The sequence below is a fragment of the Hevea brasiliensis genome, chromosome 11, assembly GCF_030052815.1.
Source record: "Hevea brasiliensis isolate MT/VB/25A 57/8 chromosome 11, ASM3005281v1, whole genome shotgun sequence".
Classification (NCBI taxonomy): Eukaryota; Viridiplantae; Streptophyta; class Magnoliopsida; order Malpighiales; family Euphorbiaceae; genus Hevea; species Hevea brasiliensis.
Window position 1 is genome coordinate 73685072 of NC_079503.1, and position 16416 is coordinate 73701487.

Below are 16416 nucleotides of genomic sequence, written 5' to 3' on the forward strand. Positions count from 1 at the left end.
CTCTCTATTTACATTCTTATTATTATAAATTCTTTTTTAAAAATTTTTCTGCTTTGCATGAGAATAACAATTCATCATTTATTTTTAAATATTAAATTCGATAAGATTACAAATTTAGATAATTTATTATGATAATATATATGCTGAATTTAGATATGTATTATTAAATATCTAATTTAAGTCGATTCAGTTTGATCATAATAAAATAGATTTAGACATCATTATTACATTTGAATAGATTTTATACGTTAAGTACATGTAATTAAAATTATTTATAGTATTGTTAAATTTTTTTAAATTAAATTATTAATAAAAAATTATATATATAATTATTAATTAAATATATAAAATTAAACATATTTAAATAGTATGTAAATAATGATAATTGAGTTTGTGACATAAAAGTATTTATGATAATTTTAATTGAGTATTAGATGAATATTTAAATTAGTAATCGATCGAGTTCGAATTTTAATAAGATGATTTTATATTAGTTGTATGTCCGATAGTCAATCTTCTTATTTAGAAAAACAAGTTATCTATGCATATTTCATAAAAGGTATTCTTTATCTATATATGATTATACTTTTTATAGCATAGTTTAAATGAAACCCTTGGAATAAGTATACAATATGAAAGTACTTAAAAAGAGGTTGTGATTATGAGATACTTATCACATAAATTTATTAATCCTAAACTAAGTTCATGGTTAATGTTTTATCAAGATATGGCATTGAAAGAATTCTTAGATTAGCACATGTTATGTCTTTCATCTTAAGCAGTTGATCCATAAATTATGACGTGTGAGACACTTATGCAAACATATGGATGTCTGTTAGACTCACTAATGAAAATATCATATGGGGCTAAACTCGTATATCTATGGAAAGACTCATATATTGGTTGTGCAAGTGATTCATAAAATCATCTTGTGATCATTGGACTTAAAATCATCATGATATCTCATATGAGGAATGATATTCTTTGATATAATTATAAGGTTGTCCTATCCAAGGATTGCTTGTACTGTGAATGTTGGAAATATCATGAGCCGTATGATGATAGATGGATTATAGATAAATGATTCACCACAAGTTAATTAGGGAGATATCTTAAGATTCTTAAGAAATATTAATTCATCCAAACTCTTATAAGGTAAATTAATAATTTATAAAAGGAGTTTACAAATTAGATTCATGGAATTAATATTTCACAGATAATTAGATAAATATAGAGTTATTCTCCCTATTATCCACCTGGAAGACTTTGCACTTGAATGGATGGCCAAAGCCTTGTGGAACGCCTTATTCAATTTCAAAAGTATTGTTGATGTTGTTATACCCAACAAGTTAAGTCATTGTGGTAGACGCTTTGGTTTTCTTTGGTTTCATCTTTGCCGCTTCTTCTAGAGCTATTAAAGGTTCTTAATAGCATATGGATTGGAAGTTGTAAGCTAAGGACGTTCCCATCGAAATACAAGAGGAATCAACTATCTTCTGGGAAGTCTAAAAAATGAGATAACAACAACGATAACATAGAGATAATAGGGGTATTCACATGTTGTGAGTAACAACGTAAAGAACATAGCACGTCCAAATGATAAGACATGCAACAATAGAGCAAAGAATTGAATTATGGCAATATTACTTATCAAGAACCTCTACGTAGCAATGGAAAAGGAAGTGTGGGAAACAACAATGTTAAATTTCATATTTGTCCTAATATGCCTTGACCTGGAAGTGAAGGGATGAGTTATATTATTAGGGTAGATATACATTGTCTCATGATCAAGGTTATTTGAGATTTTTTTTCTTATATGAGTTTTTTCACTACTTCATTGTTGGGATTAGTTACTAGCTCTAATTCGACACAAATTTATATTTTTTAGGAATTGGTTGGAATGTGTTCTTATCTATTAATAGGTTTTTGTTTCAATATTAAATTTTATATTTGTCCTAATATGCTTTGACCTGGAAGTGAAGGGATGAGTTATATTATTAAGGTAGTTATGCATCCATAAATGAGAATAAGAAATGGTTATCTCGCTCTTCACTTTTGAATATTCGTACCATTTCAAACCTACAAGCTTACCTTACGGCTGAGGGAGTCTTTTCAATAAAAATTGTTCCAATGGGAAGCAATATGGTTTTGTTAACCTTTGATACTAAAGAGTTTATTGAGTATTTCCTAGGTGGTGAACATAAATGGTTGAATTAATTAATGGTTCAAAGATGTTAAGCCTTGGTAACCTATTTTCACACCTTTAAAGAATTTGATATATGGTTAAGACACTATGGTATTCCACTAAAAGTTTGGACTTTGGACTTCTTTTACTATCTTGGAAATATGTTTGGTGAATTTATATTTATTGAAGCTGGCATACAAGTGAAATCCAAATTGGACTTAGCATGATTCTTAGTTTGCACAAGTTAATTCATTAAAGAGTCTGCTTGTGATTTTTTGGCAACTTTGGATGAAATCGTATGACTGCAAAGCCATTTCCTAGTTATGGAACCTTTGGTTCCTCTTCACAAACTCAAAATGATGATTTGTTAAGTAATTTGTTGGATGGGAATTCTAGAAATGCTAAGTTGGGTAATGATCTGGTTGATGAAAATGCAACATATGGCAACATCAATCTAGGAGACAACATTCTTCATTGTGATAATTTGAATATGGTACATGAAGAGGACATTAGGGATTCCAACAGATTAATTACTATCGATCCTTACATTCTTTACCGTTGAAACCCTACTTAGGCCATTTTGAAACTTATATTTAATAAATAGCTAAAGAAAATAACATTGTCCTTTGAAATCTAAAAGACCTTTTCACTCCTCAAGATCTTAATAATGAAATGCAAAATTTTGAACTATAAATGGTTAGTAAGGAGACTAACCAAGCCACAACCATTAATTAAGCTTTAACAAATTGGAGTTTGCTAAGACTTTATTAAATACTACCTCCCCACACAAGGAATGTCACCTAGCAATTTAACTTGTCACATGTACTAACACACCCTGCAGGCCCATTCAACTTAATGAGATTACATTTGGCTGCACTATAAGCTAGGATTTTGATATCCTATTATCCCAACTCAAAGTAAATAGGCTTTTAAAGCAACGTGGAAAGGTAAGAACAATAGTAGACTTATGGGATCATTACTTAATGTCGCAAGGTATTTTGCGGTCGCCAGGACGAACACTCACCGAAGTGGGAAAGAGTGAGGAGTCGCCACTTTAATTTTAAGGGGAATTAAAGAAAACCATTTGTGAAAATAAATTAAAAGAAACCACTTCGAAATTAGAGATTCCAGGTTCGGGGTCCATATACGGGCGGGGAAGGTGTTAGGCACCCTCCTCGTCCCTCCATGAGGGTAAACAGATTTAATCTTATGCTCTTTCATAAATTAAAAGGGTAATTAGGGGATTGGGATAGTGATGATGTTAATCCTTTGTGCAAAATGAAGAAATGTTTGATATTTCACTTATTTTGGGTTGCCCAGGAACACAAGTTAATGAGATGGCCCTTTGGTGAGTAAGTGTTTGAGGGAGATTGTCTTGTGTATTGGGGTCATGTCATTTAGTTTGAATTTTGTTAAGAGAGCTCGGGCAAGGAATTTCTCCTGATCTCTAGATATATTTTATTAGGAGTTTTGAGTGGGAAATTTCAGATAAGAACTCTCCTCTAATCTCCCCGTTTTAATTTAGGCGAGAATCGTGTAAAAACTCTCCTCCGATCTCTTAGGGTATTTGACTTAAAGTTTGATGAAGGATCTCAGATAAGAATTTTCCTCCGGTCTCCACCTTTTTATTTGAATGAGGATCAGGTAAGAACCCTTCCCCAAACTCTTTTGGTTCAAAAATTTAAATGGAGGATCTCGGATAAGAACTCTCCTCCGATCTTCGTGTTTCTATTTGAATGAGGATCGGGTAAGAACTCTCCCCCAACCTCTTAAAGCATTCGGTTTAAAATCGAGCCTCTCATCGATCTCGTATATGACTCTTTTGTCCGAACCTTTAGGCTGGCTACATCTGATTTCTTTCAGTTGCTAATTTGGGGACCTATCGCGGTCCTGGCTTTATTATGTTATTTCCTAGACTCACTTAGTAACCCGACCTCATGACTTTTCTCCTGATTCCCTATTCATTCTTTGATTATTTTACTTATTTCCAAAAGACACTATCACGTTAGGATATTGCTACCAACACTTTGCTAAATTACCTAGAAGTTACTTGTAACCGAAACACCCATATTCGAAGGAAATAAAAACTAAGAATAAATAAATAACGTGAACTGGAGAATAGAAAAAGTAAACTCAAGAGAGTAATTATCAGCCTGAAAGATTCGCATGGAGATTTTAATATAACTGAACTTAATGAGAATTTTGAAAATAAAAGCAGAGAACGTAAAACGAGAGCATTCGGAAAGGTGACAGTTTGGGCACTTACCTGTGTGAGATCAAGGATATCAAACTGACGCTAGGGATCACAAGTATTGTAGAGTTGAAAGCTGGCGATACAAGGATCAATGCTTACTCCGAGATTTCAGAAACCAGGTTAAAATGCAGTTGAACCGAAATGACGGAAACTGGGTCAGAATGAGATCAGGCTGAAAGAATAATGCGCTGATGTTGGGGTGATGAAGACGAGATTGAATAGAAATGGTGTAGTAGAGTAATGAACGAACTAAAAATGAAGGATTTCAGGGTCCGAAAACTCTCTATCACTGGAGATACTCGAGAAAACTAGTTTCTGAAGTTTCTCAATTTTCATGCAAGCTTAGAATGGCAAAGCAGCAAGACTGAATTAAATTTCAAAGCCTTTCCACTATAATCACCACCACCTTTTTTGTCCGTCCCCTCTACAGTATTGCATGCAGGTATTTATAGGGAATGGGTGCTACTAATGAAGGGTCAGGATCTCCCCTTGGGGAGACGAAAGGTTTGGATTTAAAAGGACATAATCCGATGTCTGAGAATTAAAGAGAATCAAAATGGATGGCTGGGATCCCATTCAGAATATCTGTCATTTCTCTTCTTAATGTAACGGCTCAAGATCCTGCCTTACAAGATGGATCCGAGGGCTGGGAATAAAAAGCGCCAGACCTGTCGTCTGTTTTTGATCCAAGGGCCCCGAGTTTGTCCTTGCAAGTATGATCAACGGTGAGGATTGTGATGTATAGAACTGTCATAACTGTTTTTGGCGTCTGTCAGCAATGTGGGCGATTCTACAAATGAGGCATGCGATGAAGATTTGATCACGCCTGCAACGCTTTAACTACCTCGGCTCTGATTATGTAGAGAGTTATTGGAAGTCGTCTCATCCTCTTCATGCTTTCCAATCTCCTATTCCTTCCGATCTCTCTATTATGACCCCTTTTCCGATCTCTCACATCGGGCCCCTCTCCCGATCTCTCCCATTCTAGAACCTTCCCTTCTAACTGATCTGCCTCAGTCAAAGCATTTAATTCTTCGGTTACCGATGCATCCGCTTCGGTTTTCGTAAGTAATAAATGCTTAGACCCCCTATATATATGCCTCAGCGGGGAATTCCTCCCACATTTCATTTCTTCTCTTCCCATTTTCACTTCTCCTGTCCAAGTTTCTCCGATAACAATTCCGGCCATGGTGACCGCTTTTGATCTTTTTTCGATTATTCTCTTTGTTCTTCGACTGAAAATTTATGATATCGGTGATTGGAGAATCATGATAACCACATCTGATGACAGTAAGAAAATCGGACTAATTTACCGATCCAGATCGAAAATGTTGATCGTGTCGATCTTGAATCGGTCTATCGATATAATCGGTGAACTAATTTCGGACGAGAGGACTGCTAATTTCCCTCTACATATCGGTGACCGCCTTTTGAAATTCATTTGGCTCCTCACCACATCGGGAGTCCCGACTGCGGCTCGGTTCTGGTCGATGACATTGACGATGACTCCTCTCATCATCATGAGAGTCATAGTTACTCCATCTGAGTTGCACAACTATCCGATGCCTATGGCTGGCTTTCTGATCAAACACATCTTTTGATTCAGCCACAAGACTAGGCTTTGACATAGGTCCCTACTAGGTAGGATGTAATGCTAATCTTTAGAGATCGCCCAAATGATGTAATTTGTTCTTTAAAGGTTCTTAATGATGTAATCCGATCTCTTGAGATCACCCAAATGATGTAATCTGACCTTTTGAAAATGAAATGAAATTTTATTTGACAGTTATCATTTAATTATTGCCTTGATTAATTTTCGATCTCTGATGTGCATGTCCGATCTGGTTCCTAACTAAATCACCCTTAGCCGATCTGTAACTCTAAACATTCGCCTTAATCTGACGATCTTAGCCAGCTGATCTCCTTTTAATTTATTTATGGTGTTTCTGGAATCTTCTTGCGACGTGTCAGGAAAGCGGGCGAATTCCGCTAACCGATGCGTCGCTTGGGACACTGTGAGCATTGAATGCTCAGATGGGTATAAATAGGGGAAGGGTCAGTCAGTTGCTCCCTTATGTCATTTTTAGCGTTTTGCGAGCGATTCCAAAATTCTCTCGTTTCTTCAAGTTTTTCCGACACCGATCACATTCCGGTAAGGGTTTTGATCTTTTCTTAGTTAAACTCCTTTGGTTTCTTTGAAAATGAGCGGCGTCGAGGGTCAGAGAGCTGTGAGTCCATCTTCTGTCCATGTTTCGTGGACCTCGAAAGAGGGTGACGTGATTAGATCGGGTGGTCAAGCCTAAGAGCCCTCATCCCGATAACTAGTTATGGTGCCAGACCGAGGCAAGGGGCATCTTTGAGAAGAGACAACTTGCCAATTGATGAGTTGCCTTCAGTCTTGAAGGATGCCGATCTCTAATCTATAAGCCAAGAGTATAATCTGCGGATCGACTCCTTTGAACTGATCAAATGTCATGGCGATCATCGGGTCAACCATTTCTTTGATGAGGGCGATCTCATCATGGTGTATGAAGAGCAACTGAAGGCCGGGCTCCGCTTTCCCTTGGACGAATTTTACAAAGCCGTCCTAAAATTTCATCATGTCTCAGTAGCCCAAGTGCATCTGAACTCCTGGCAGACTCTAATAGCCTTCCGGGGCCTCTGCCGAGCTAAAGGATTGGAACCCATAGCCAAAGTCTTTGCCGAGCTACATAGACTCGCCCGAAGGAAGGATGATGAGTTCTGGTTCTTCCAAGCTAAGCCCCATTATTCTCTCTTTACCGATCTTCCTTCTTCATTGAAGAATTGGAAGAACCGGTTCTTTATTTTGAGGAGCAAGATTCGAAACGGCTTTGAGGGGATCCCACGGAGTTGGCAACACCTGGTCGCTCCAATCCCAAAAAAGATCACTTTAAATAAGGACGAAGACGCCGTGGTAAGAGAGTTAAAGTCTCAGGCTTCCACTCAAAAATTCTCTTGCTTAGATGCCGTGATGGCCGAACTGCAGCATTAGATGATGCAGCTGGTCACTGGCGAAGAATACGAGCTTCAGCTCTCTGACCTTGGCCCTAGTACTATCCATATCTCTGGTCTCTGAACCTTAGCGAACTCACTGACTTTCTTTTTCGTGCAGGTATGGCGGGCGGTGATGCTTCTAGGGAGAGTCCCAAATGAAAGAGGGAGGTTTCTAAAAAAGTGAGGGCAATGAAGGGGGTCGCCACTGCCGATGCTCAGACCCCTCATCGCGAATCAATAGAGGTGCCGACCTCCCCTCCCCGACCTCAGGAGCAACCGATCTTTGAGGCAGAAGTCCTTGCCCCGGCCCCTTAACAGATCGAGCTTCCACCTCCCCCTCCTCCTTCGACCTCTTCCCATGTAGAAGGGGAGTCTTTCGGTCCCACGGTTAGGGCACTTTTCTGGGACTCACAACTTCTGATCCAGTCCTTGGAAAGGAATCGCTCTACTAGGGGGAACTCCGGCCTGGCCAAAGTCATGGAAGCTTCCATTTGCTTCCGAGAAGATCGGAACAGGTTGGCAAAGGAGAGTTTTGATGATATCTTGGCTCAGACAATGAGCTTAGGGTTAGAGGCCATTGCAAACCAGCATATACTCAGAGAGAAAGCTCATGGCTTGAAGAAGGAGATCCTCAAGGCTGTCCAAGATGCCTCTACTGGACAAGCTCAGCTCTCCTCTGCTAACGAGTACATCGCCAAAATGGAGGATCAAATGAAGCATTATGAGGAGAGGATCATTGAAGTGGAATGAGAACTCGAAGACTCTTGAGCTAGTTAGTCTGCCGACCTCGCTCGTTATACTGAAGACCTTCGGGCGAAGGAAGAAGAGCTCTGAGCCAAGGATGAGGAGCTTCGAGGTAAGGAAGAGGAGAGCACAACGAAGGAGGCTGGGGCTTATGTAAACGCTCATAATGACCTTATGGTCGAGCTGAAGAAACGATATCCTGAAGAGGACTTCTCCTGGATGAACGAGCTTGCCCCAGAGGCCGAAGACGAGAGCGATGAGGAGCCCGAGAGAGAGAGAGAGGGTGAGCAAAATGTAGAACAGGCTGGGGGTGATCCTCCAGTCGAATGACTTGTACTTTATTTTGAAATGAAATGAAATCTCCTTTTGTTCAATTTCTTGATGAGATTGGAAAGTATCTAAATTGTATGAGTGCTTGATTGTTTGAACGTATTAGGACATCGAACTTAGAAGTGATTATTAATTTAAGAGGTCAGAAGAACATTATAACCATGAGATCGGCCTATGCCGAGACCAAATACCGGATAGAACTTTAGATCATTAAAATTGGAAACTTGATTTGAACACTTAAAATCGGAAACACCATTAAGTTGAACTGAAACCTTAACTTTATTAAACGATTTTTCACAATATTTATAAAGGAGAGATCGAAAATAAGATTGGATGGCATGGAGACCTGATATTGGTTTGATTTCCTTTGACGAGAGATCGGAAATGAGATTGAATGGCATGGGGACCTGATATTGGCGTGATCTCTTTTGTTGAGAGATCGGAAAGCATTCGATTAGATGCGGGATCGGTTTATTTCCTAATCAAGTTACTTATAACCGAAGAATGTCAGTTGGGGGTCAATTTTCAAAGTTCATAGACTTCGATGATCGGCCAAAATATGATGTCGACACCTAAAATTAGGCCTTAAAAGGAAGCATAAGCCTATAAAAAGCAATAGCAAATGTTTCTTTTCTGCCTCAGACAGTGATATAAGAGTAATGAATGCTATGCATTATGCTTCTCCTAGATCAACTAAGACTATCTCCACCTAAAAAAATTGTCTTTACTTTGAAAATAGGCAAGAACCTGGGATTAATTATTGAAAATGGGTCACTCTTTCTCAATCAAATTGCAGCTCATATATTTGAAGACTATAGCAAATACAAGGAACTGAACTAGCACTTTGCTTCTTTTTATTAGTAAGTCTCGTGGTGATTGATTTTCTTTCTTTTTCTTATCGTAATTTTCTTCATGATCTAGTCCTTTCTTGGAATGCTTATGGTGTGGGAGGTGTTGCGAAGAAAGCATATCGTAGAAGTCTTATCTTTTGACAGAGAGTATAAGTTGTATCCATTCAAGAAACAAAATGTTATTTTGTGTTGTAATACCTCTCTAAAATTTAGTCGGAAGAAGTGTATTAATCATTTAAGAGTAAGTGTAAATAGAGTGACATTCAATCTTTAGTTTTGTTTTACTTAAAATTTAAACATAAACAAACATTTGCCTGCCAAAGCACTTAACTTTGGCTGCTGAATGATTGAGGGATTTCAAATAACATAGGAGAGAGAGGGTAGTTGAAGGTTGAGGGATTTCATATAAAAGAGGAGAGAGAGGGTAGTTGAGGGATTTCTTCCAAAACACTTATTCTAGAGTTTTCTATCCTCTTTCCCTATTTCTTCCTTCACCTACACACATATAACACTTTCCTTCTCCCTTCTCTTTATTTATCAAGTAAAACCCTTTTGATATCAATAATTCTAATGCCAATAAAGAAATGGAAAAGCAAAAAGGAGAGATAGGAAAACCAATGGTTCCACTATAATACCCCTCACTTAGAAGAGCAGGAATCTTTACTCGGACATGGAATATTTCCCAAAAACCAATGAAGGAAAAGTTTAAAGAAAGTGGGTTGTTGGTGAGAGAATAAGATAGGAGGAGTTAAGTTGTAAAAGTTTGTTTAGACAATTTCGGCCGTCGAAGTTTACAAGTTTGGCTACTGAAGTTACTCGTACCAAAATATAAAAACAAAAGGTTAAGGTCTCCCAAGTAGCCCCTCTCTTATTTTCTCCATCTCTTTCCCCATTTTCTCCTCTCTCCTTCTAGTATCTCACCCTTTATAATCTAAAACACCCTACCTTAGCTTCTAATGAAAAAGAATCACCTCTAAACCTTTAAAAAGGATAAAGATACCCTTTTCCCTCATCTTTTAAGTAGTTTGGAGAAAGAAAGGAAGGAAACTCCTCTATTTGGAAACCCTAGCTACAAAAGGTAAGTTCCAATCTCCTTCCTCTTAGGGTTTGTTTGGATGGGGTGAGGGAAGTACAAGTAATGGAAGGGTAAGGAAGGGGAAGGACAAGGAGAGTTATAATTAAAAAAATCTCATGTTTGGAAAAGAGTGAATTAATGGAAAGATAAGGAAAGGTAATGTATATTCTTTGAAAAGAGGTTAAGGAGGGATAAATTTAAGGGGTATATAAATAGAAATATTCATAATTTTCAATCTCTCCCCCCTTATCTCTCCTTACACCCTAAATTGGGAGGTAAGAAAAATTGAGATTTAAGAAAAATTGAGATTTGAGGGGTAAGAGAGGGTAAGGCTTATCCTTATTTACTCTTATCCTCCATTAACTCATCTCTTCTCAAATAAGGGTAAAATAATTACTTACCCCTCCTTATGTCATACCCTACTTCCTCGTAAGATGTAACATGATCCCGTAGTACACCTAATGAATTACCGTACTTCGCCTACCGATAACCCATTAGATATACTACAAGGGATTTTAAAACAATTTTCATGAAATTTAAATCATCGATTAAAATCTGGTGTTATAATTTTTTTTTTTAAAATTTCGGCAAGTGCTGACTGTATTTTGAGAAAACAGTTCTTCAATCCTGCAAAAGAAAATACTCCCAATATGTTTTCTCAAATACAACTCCAATAACTTTATTTCAATTCACAATTCAAATCTCGATAAACAATCAATTCATTTTCAAACCAATCTCATGATAAAGAAACATTTTATTGATTACAATACTCAAAATTTATATTACAAAACTTATTCAAGTAAATGAAATCTCAAATTTACATTTAGAATAATTTACATTTAATTACATACCAACATATTTTACAAGAGTTTTTATACAACTGCTCAAATAATTTACATACATATTATTACATGCATACATCAAAACCTATGTACATGGGTATACCTATGATATACCTGGAGCTGATCTGAATGTCTCTTCAAAGAAGCTTACTCAATTGCTCTATGCTCTTTTCACCTGTGACAGCATACAAAGCTATCGCTGAGTGGTGAACTCAGTAGTGCACAACTATAATTTAAAACATAGTACAAAATACATTGACAAAATTTACAGCAAATAATTTGAAAATCTGAATACTCATTAAATTCCAAAACTCAAATTGGTATCAGAGCAGCTCGCGTGTCCTCTTGGGCGATGGTGGGGCAAACCTCAGCTAGGATGCTGAGTTCCGAAAGGGGGGGAGAAAGGTCCCTTAGGCAAATCCCACATCGGCAAAGCACGGAGATGGTCTTGGGTTCAAAAAGTAATGATATATAAAATGGGGGAACTAATCACTAGAGGCGCCTTTTGGTGGAATGGCCTGGAGAGTTGGAAGAACTCTAGGGTTAAGCGTGCTCGCTTGAGAGAAATCCTAGGATGGGTGGCCTCTTGGGAAGTTCTCCATTCCACCTATGGGACAAAACCGTGAGGCTTATGGCCAAAGCGGACAATTCCTTTAGTGGTGGGAGCTCGATCGTTACACCTTACCTTTATTTACACCTCTCTCACCCTCATCCAAACAGACCCTTAATTTATTTGGAGTTTTAGAGGATTAGTATTTACATAGGAGTTGGTTTAGGGTTGTTTTAGGGCTAATATGAAGATTAATAAAAAATCTAAAGTTTAAGTTATATATCTGAGCTATTAAGTGTGGTTTTGGTTGTTTGAAGTATAAAATGATGAAATATACTTAGAATAAGAATTTTGGGTGTAGATGTTGAGATGTGGGGTTTGCTAGTAGTCGAAACATGAAAGTTCAACTATTAAAACATGTAAAGAGTCACGTAAATAACTCATAGCAAGTCGGCAGCCAAACATTCAAATTTTAGCCCTCGAACTTGCTCTACTTGAGAAAATGTATTCTAAATCAAAGTTAATTACGTCCTAAACTAAGAACTTTTCAAACTCATTTCCTGTAGATTGGAGAATAAAACACCTAAGACCTAGAACCAAAGTGTTTACAACTTTAAGATAATTAAGTTAATTATTTAAGTACAATTAATGTTGGTTAAGTGTGTATTGTATAAATTCATAAAATTTTCATGACATGCTATAACTAAGTAAAATCAAATATAATAACTTGAGAACACTATAAAGGACTCTAGGAATATTTATGTAATTTTCATAATACAAAATCCAATTAATTGGACTTTAAAGGAGTCAGAAACTCTAATTGGAGAATTATGCAATTGAACATAGATTGAGGTTTCTGTAGACCCTGAATGGACATTGTGATATTGCTATAGGGCCCTATGATTTTGTCGCTCTGCAGGAAGGATAGGTCTAATTATAGAGGAGACTCTACTAGATATTTAGCGGGATAATTAAGAGAATTAAGCTAGTTAAATAATTAAGGTCAATAAATGAATAAGTGTCTAATAAATGTTAATATATCTATATAAGTCCTTCCAACAAATAAAATTAGCAGTTCTAACAGGACCAACAGTAGTAAAGGATCAACCCGTCTATGAGTAGAACCTACTTAACTGTTTTTAATTGAATTGTTAAATTGTTTTATCATATTCCATACACGTTCATGCATCATGGTAGTCATGTGATATATTTTAATTATAATTGTATGATTTATTAAATATTTTAGTAATGTATATTATGAAGGTGTTGCATTGTTAAATGTGTGGTGTTGGTAATTCATGGATGACCTACTAGTTTTCAATGGAAAAGTAAATGAAAAGGAAGAAGGAAAAGGCATGCATGCATATGAGCTCACTATATGAAAGAAAGAAAGGAGATGTTGAGTAAGGCAATTTTGTGTCTTTGATATCTAAGTATTAGGGTTACAGAATCCACCTTAGGCAAGACAAGACTTTTGTGTCTTTGGTATCCATTATGTTTATGAATGTTAAGAGAAAGTCCTGAGGAGCTCTTATAATGGGCCGAAAACTTTAGATATATTGATATGTTATGAAGGTAAAGGGATGAGGAACCCTTGGTGATATAGTTTACTTGTTGTGAATTATTTGTGTTGTGAAAGCATTTATATACCTGAAATGTATTTATTAATGTATTTCCCTTTCCTATGTAATTATCTACTCACTATCCCTATTCCATTTATCCCCTTTAAGGACATGGGTAAGGTAGCAATCAGTAGATTTTTGATAAATAAGCTCCAAGGTTTGATGTAATCGAGTTTATGTATTTTGTACCATTTTGTGGAGCTATTTTGAGACATGTATAGTTTTAATTATTTTGGCACTATACTTGCTACTATATATTTTTAATGAAAATTATAATAAAAAGATTTATGATTTTCTTAAGAAAGTATAATTTTTTCAAAGTTAGCCAAGATGGCCTAAAATAATGGAAAGACCCATTTACACAAACTTCAGCTTTAAAAGAAAAGAATGAAATGAATGTGATGAAAAGTTTTGCTTAGGCCCAATGAAATGAGTTCCATGAAATGAAAGCAGAATCTGTTAGTAAATGGAGAAATGATAATCGAAATGATGTTTTATGAATAGTGTGTGATGGGTCTCACATAATAAATATAAAGATACAATATAATATAAAATAGCTAAAGGAAGGGTTAAAACTAGGCTTGCTACGGGTTCTTATGGCCATATGCTTTCCAGTACTTTAATGCCAATAATGGTTTGGATTTGGGCCGTTACATGTGCCTTTTCCTTTGATAAGAAATGTTTGGATAATAGGTGATCTTGATTGGATTTCTATGGATTATGATGGTCTCAAGTTGTATTCTTGTCATTTAGAACAAAAGCTCTTTCTTTATCACAAGGTGTTGCACCTTTATTAGTTGGTTTTACTCACTAGAACCTTTATTCATAGCCATTTCACTTGTGCTTTGATTTTTGTTTATGCTCCATGTTACTTGTCATGAGCAAGAGATATTTTGGACTGAAATTGTGCAAGGTTTGTTTTTGCTAAGCTAGGTCTAATATTGCTTATAGGAGATTTTAACTAGATATTGGCTTAAGATTAAAGGAAGAGTGGTCGGTTCTCTAACATAGGAATTCACAACTCTTACAACTTCATAAATAAACTAAATTTGGTTGATATTTCACTTCATAGGAAACAATTCACTTGGAGAAATTCTTCATCATCGAGCAAAATAGATAGGGCACTTATTATTGTGGAATGGCTAATTAACTTTCCAAATTTGTTGCGTCATAGCTTATCTCACGATCCCTCGAGACCATAATGCCATTATGCTTTGCATTGACAGTAAAAATAAGGACCAAAACTTAATCATTTCTTAGTTTCTTAATGGTCATGGCTTGATTTCTTTGATGTTGTTAATACCTACTAGTATGAAATCTTTGCTTCTCGTAATAACCTTTCTCTACATCTAAAACTCAATTTTTTAAGGGGCAAGTTGAAATCAAGGAATTCTAATACATTTGGTTATGTGAGTTCTAAGCTAACTTAAGAAAGCTTTGGATTGATTGGAAGATATCTTAAAGCATATAACCCTTTTCACTTTGGAGTAAAATGAAGCTCAACAATTGAAATTTGAGAGATCTTTTGGTTGCCCCATAATGAATGCATTTGGAGGTAGAAATCCAAAATTTCATAAATGCGAAATTCTTTCACTTGAATTCCACTAACAGATGATGCATCAGAAATGTTGAGATTTTGGACAATGGGAGGATCTTTTATATGTTAACTCCATTCAAACGATGGTAGCGAATCTTTTTAAAATGAGATTTTGTCAAAGCTATCCTTCATTAGGTAAAGGTTCAAATATGAGTTTCACAAGAATTACTAATCATCATGCATAAATTCTTGAATTGCCATTCACCATTGATGAAATCAAAATACTATTTGGAGTTGCAACTCTTCTAAAGCCCCTGAACCAGTGGGGGCCATTTTTTTTCTATAAAAATTCATGCACGCTAATCAAATAAGACTTGGTTAAAATGGTCAACAAGTTCCATCATACTACATCTCTGCCATTGTTTGTTAAATCAAGTTTCCTAATGCTCATTCTTAAAGTCGTCGGATTGTCTAAAGTTCATGACTTTAAACCTATCAAACTCATTCATGGTCGTTATAAAATCATTGCCAAGTTGTTAGTGAATAGGCTTAAGCCCCTCAAGCATAAGATTATTAGTCCCCAACAATGCACCTTCATATAAGGGAGATAAATCCTAGATAATTTTTTGATGGTTAGTGAAGTTATCGATTTTCATAAACCCAAAAAACAAGAGTTGCTTTCTCTTCAAGATTGACTTTGAAAAAGCATTTGTTCCATCAGATGGAATCATGCTGACATAGTTATGGATCTTATAGCTTAGGGAAAAGATGGTAATTATGGATTATGAGTTGCATCTCTGGCAATAGAATCTCAATTCTAATAAAAGGATCCTCAACTAAGCAATTCTCAATGGCAAATGGTCTAAGGCAAAGGGATCCATTGTCCCCTTGCCAAATTAACAACATATTGCAAAATTCATTGCAAATCCATTGCTAATATATTCTTATAATGGATGGGTGCTGGGTAACCTAGGTTAATGGATGAGTGCTGAGTAACCTAGGTTAGCCTTTGATTTTGCTTTTCCTTTTTACATTCTTAGTTTGATTCCCTTTTTGGTATTTTGTGTTATTATTCATGGAATAATTTCATTTGATTTTATGAAATATGAGATTATGTAAAATTGTTCTTGATTTTGTTGTGGGATTGATTGAGATAGTGAGTTTGAATGATTGAATGGCTGCAAGAAAGAGGATATTGGGATTGATTTAATTCTTGGCTATGGCAGGGACTGGTTAAGCACCATTGTGCCACACTAGCTACTAAATATAGGGACGAGTGAAAACAGTAAAATTGAGTAAAATGACTGAATTTGGCATTACATACAAAAACAATAAATTAAATTAAACCGATCTAATTCAATTCGATTTTTATTTTATATGATTTTAATTTTCAACTTTTATAATTCAATTT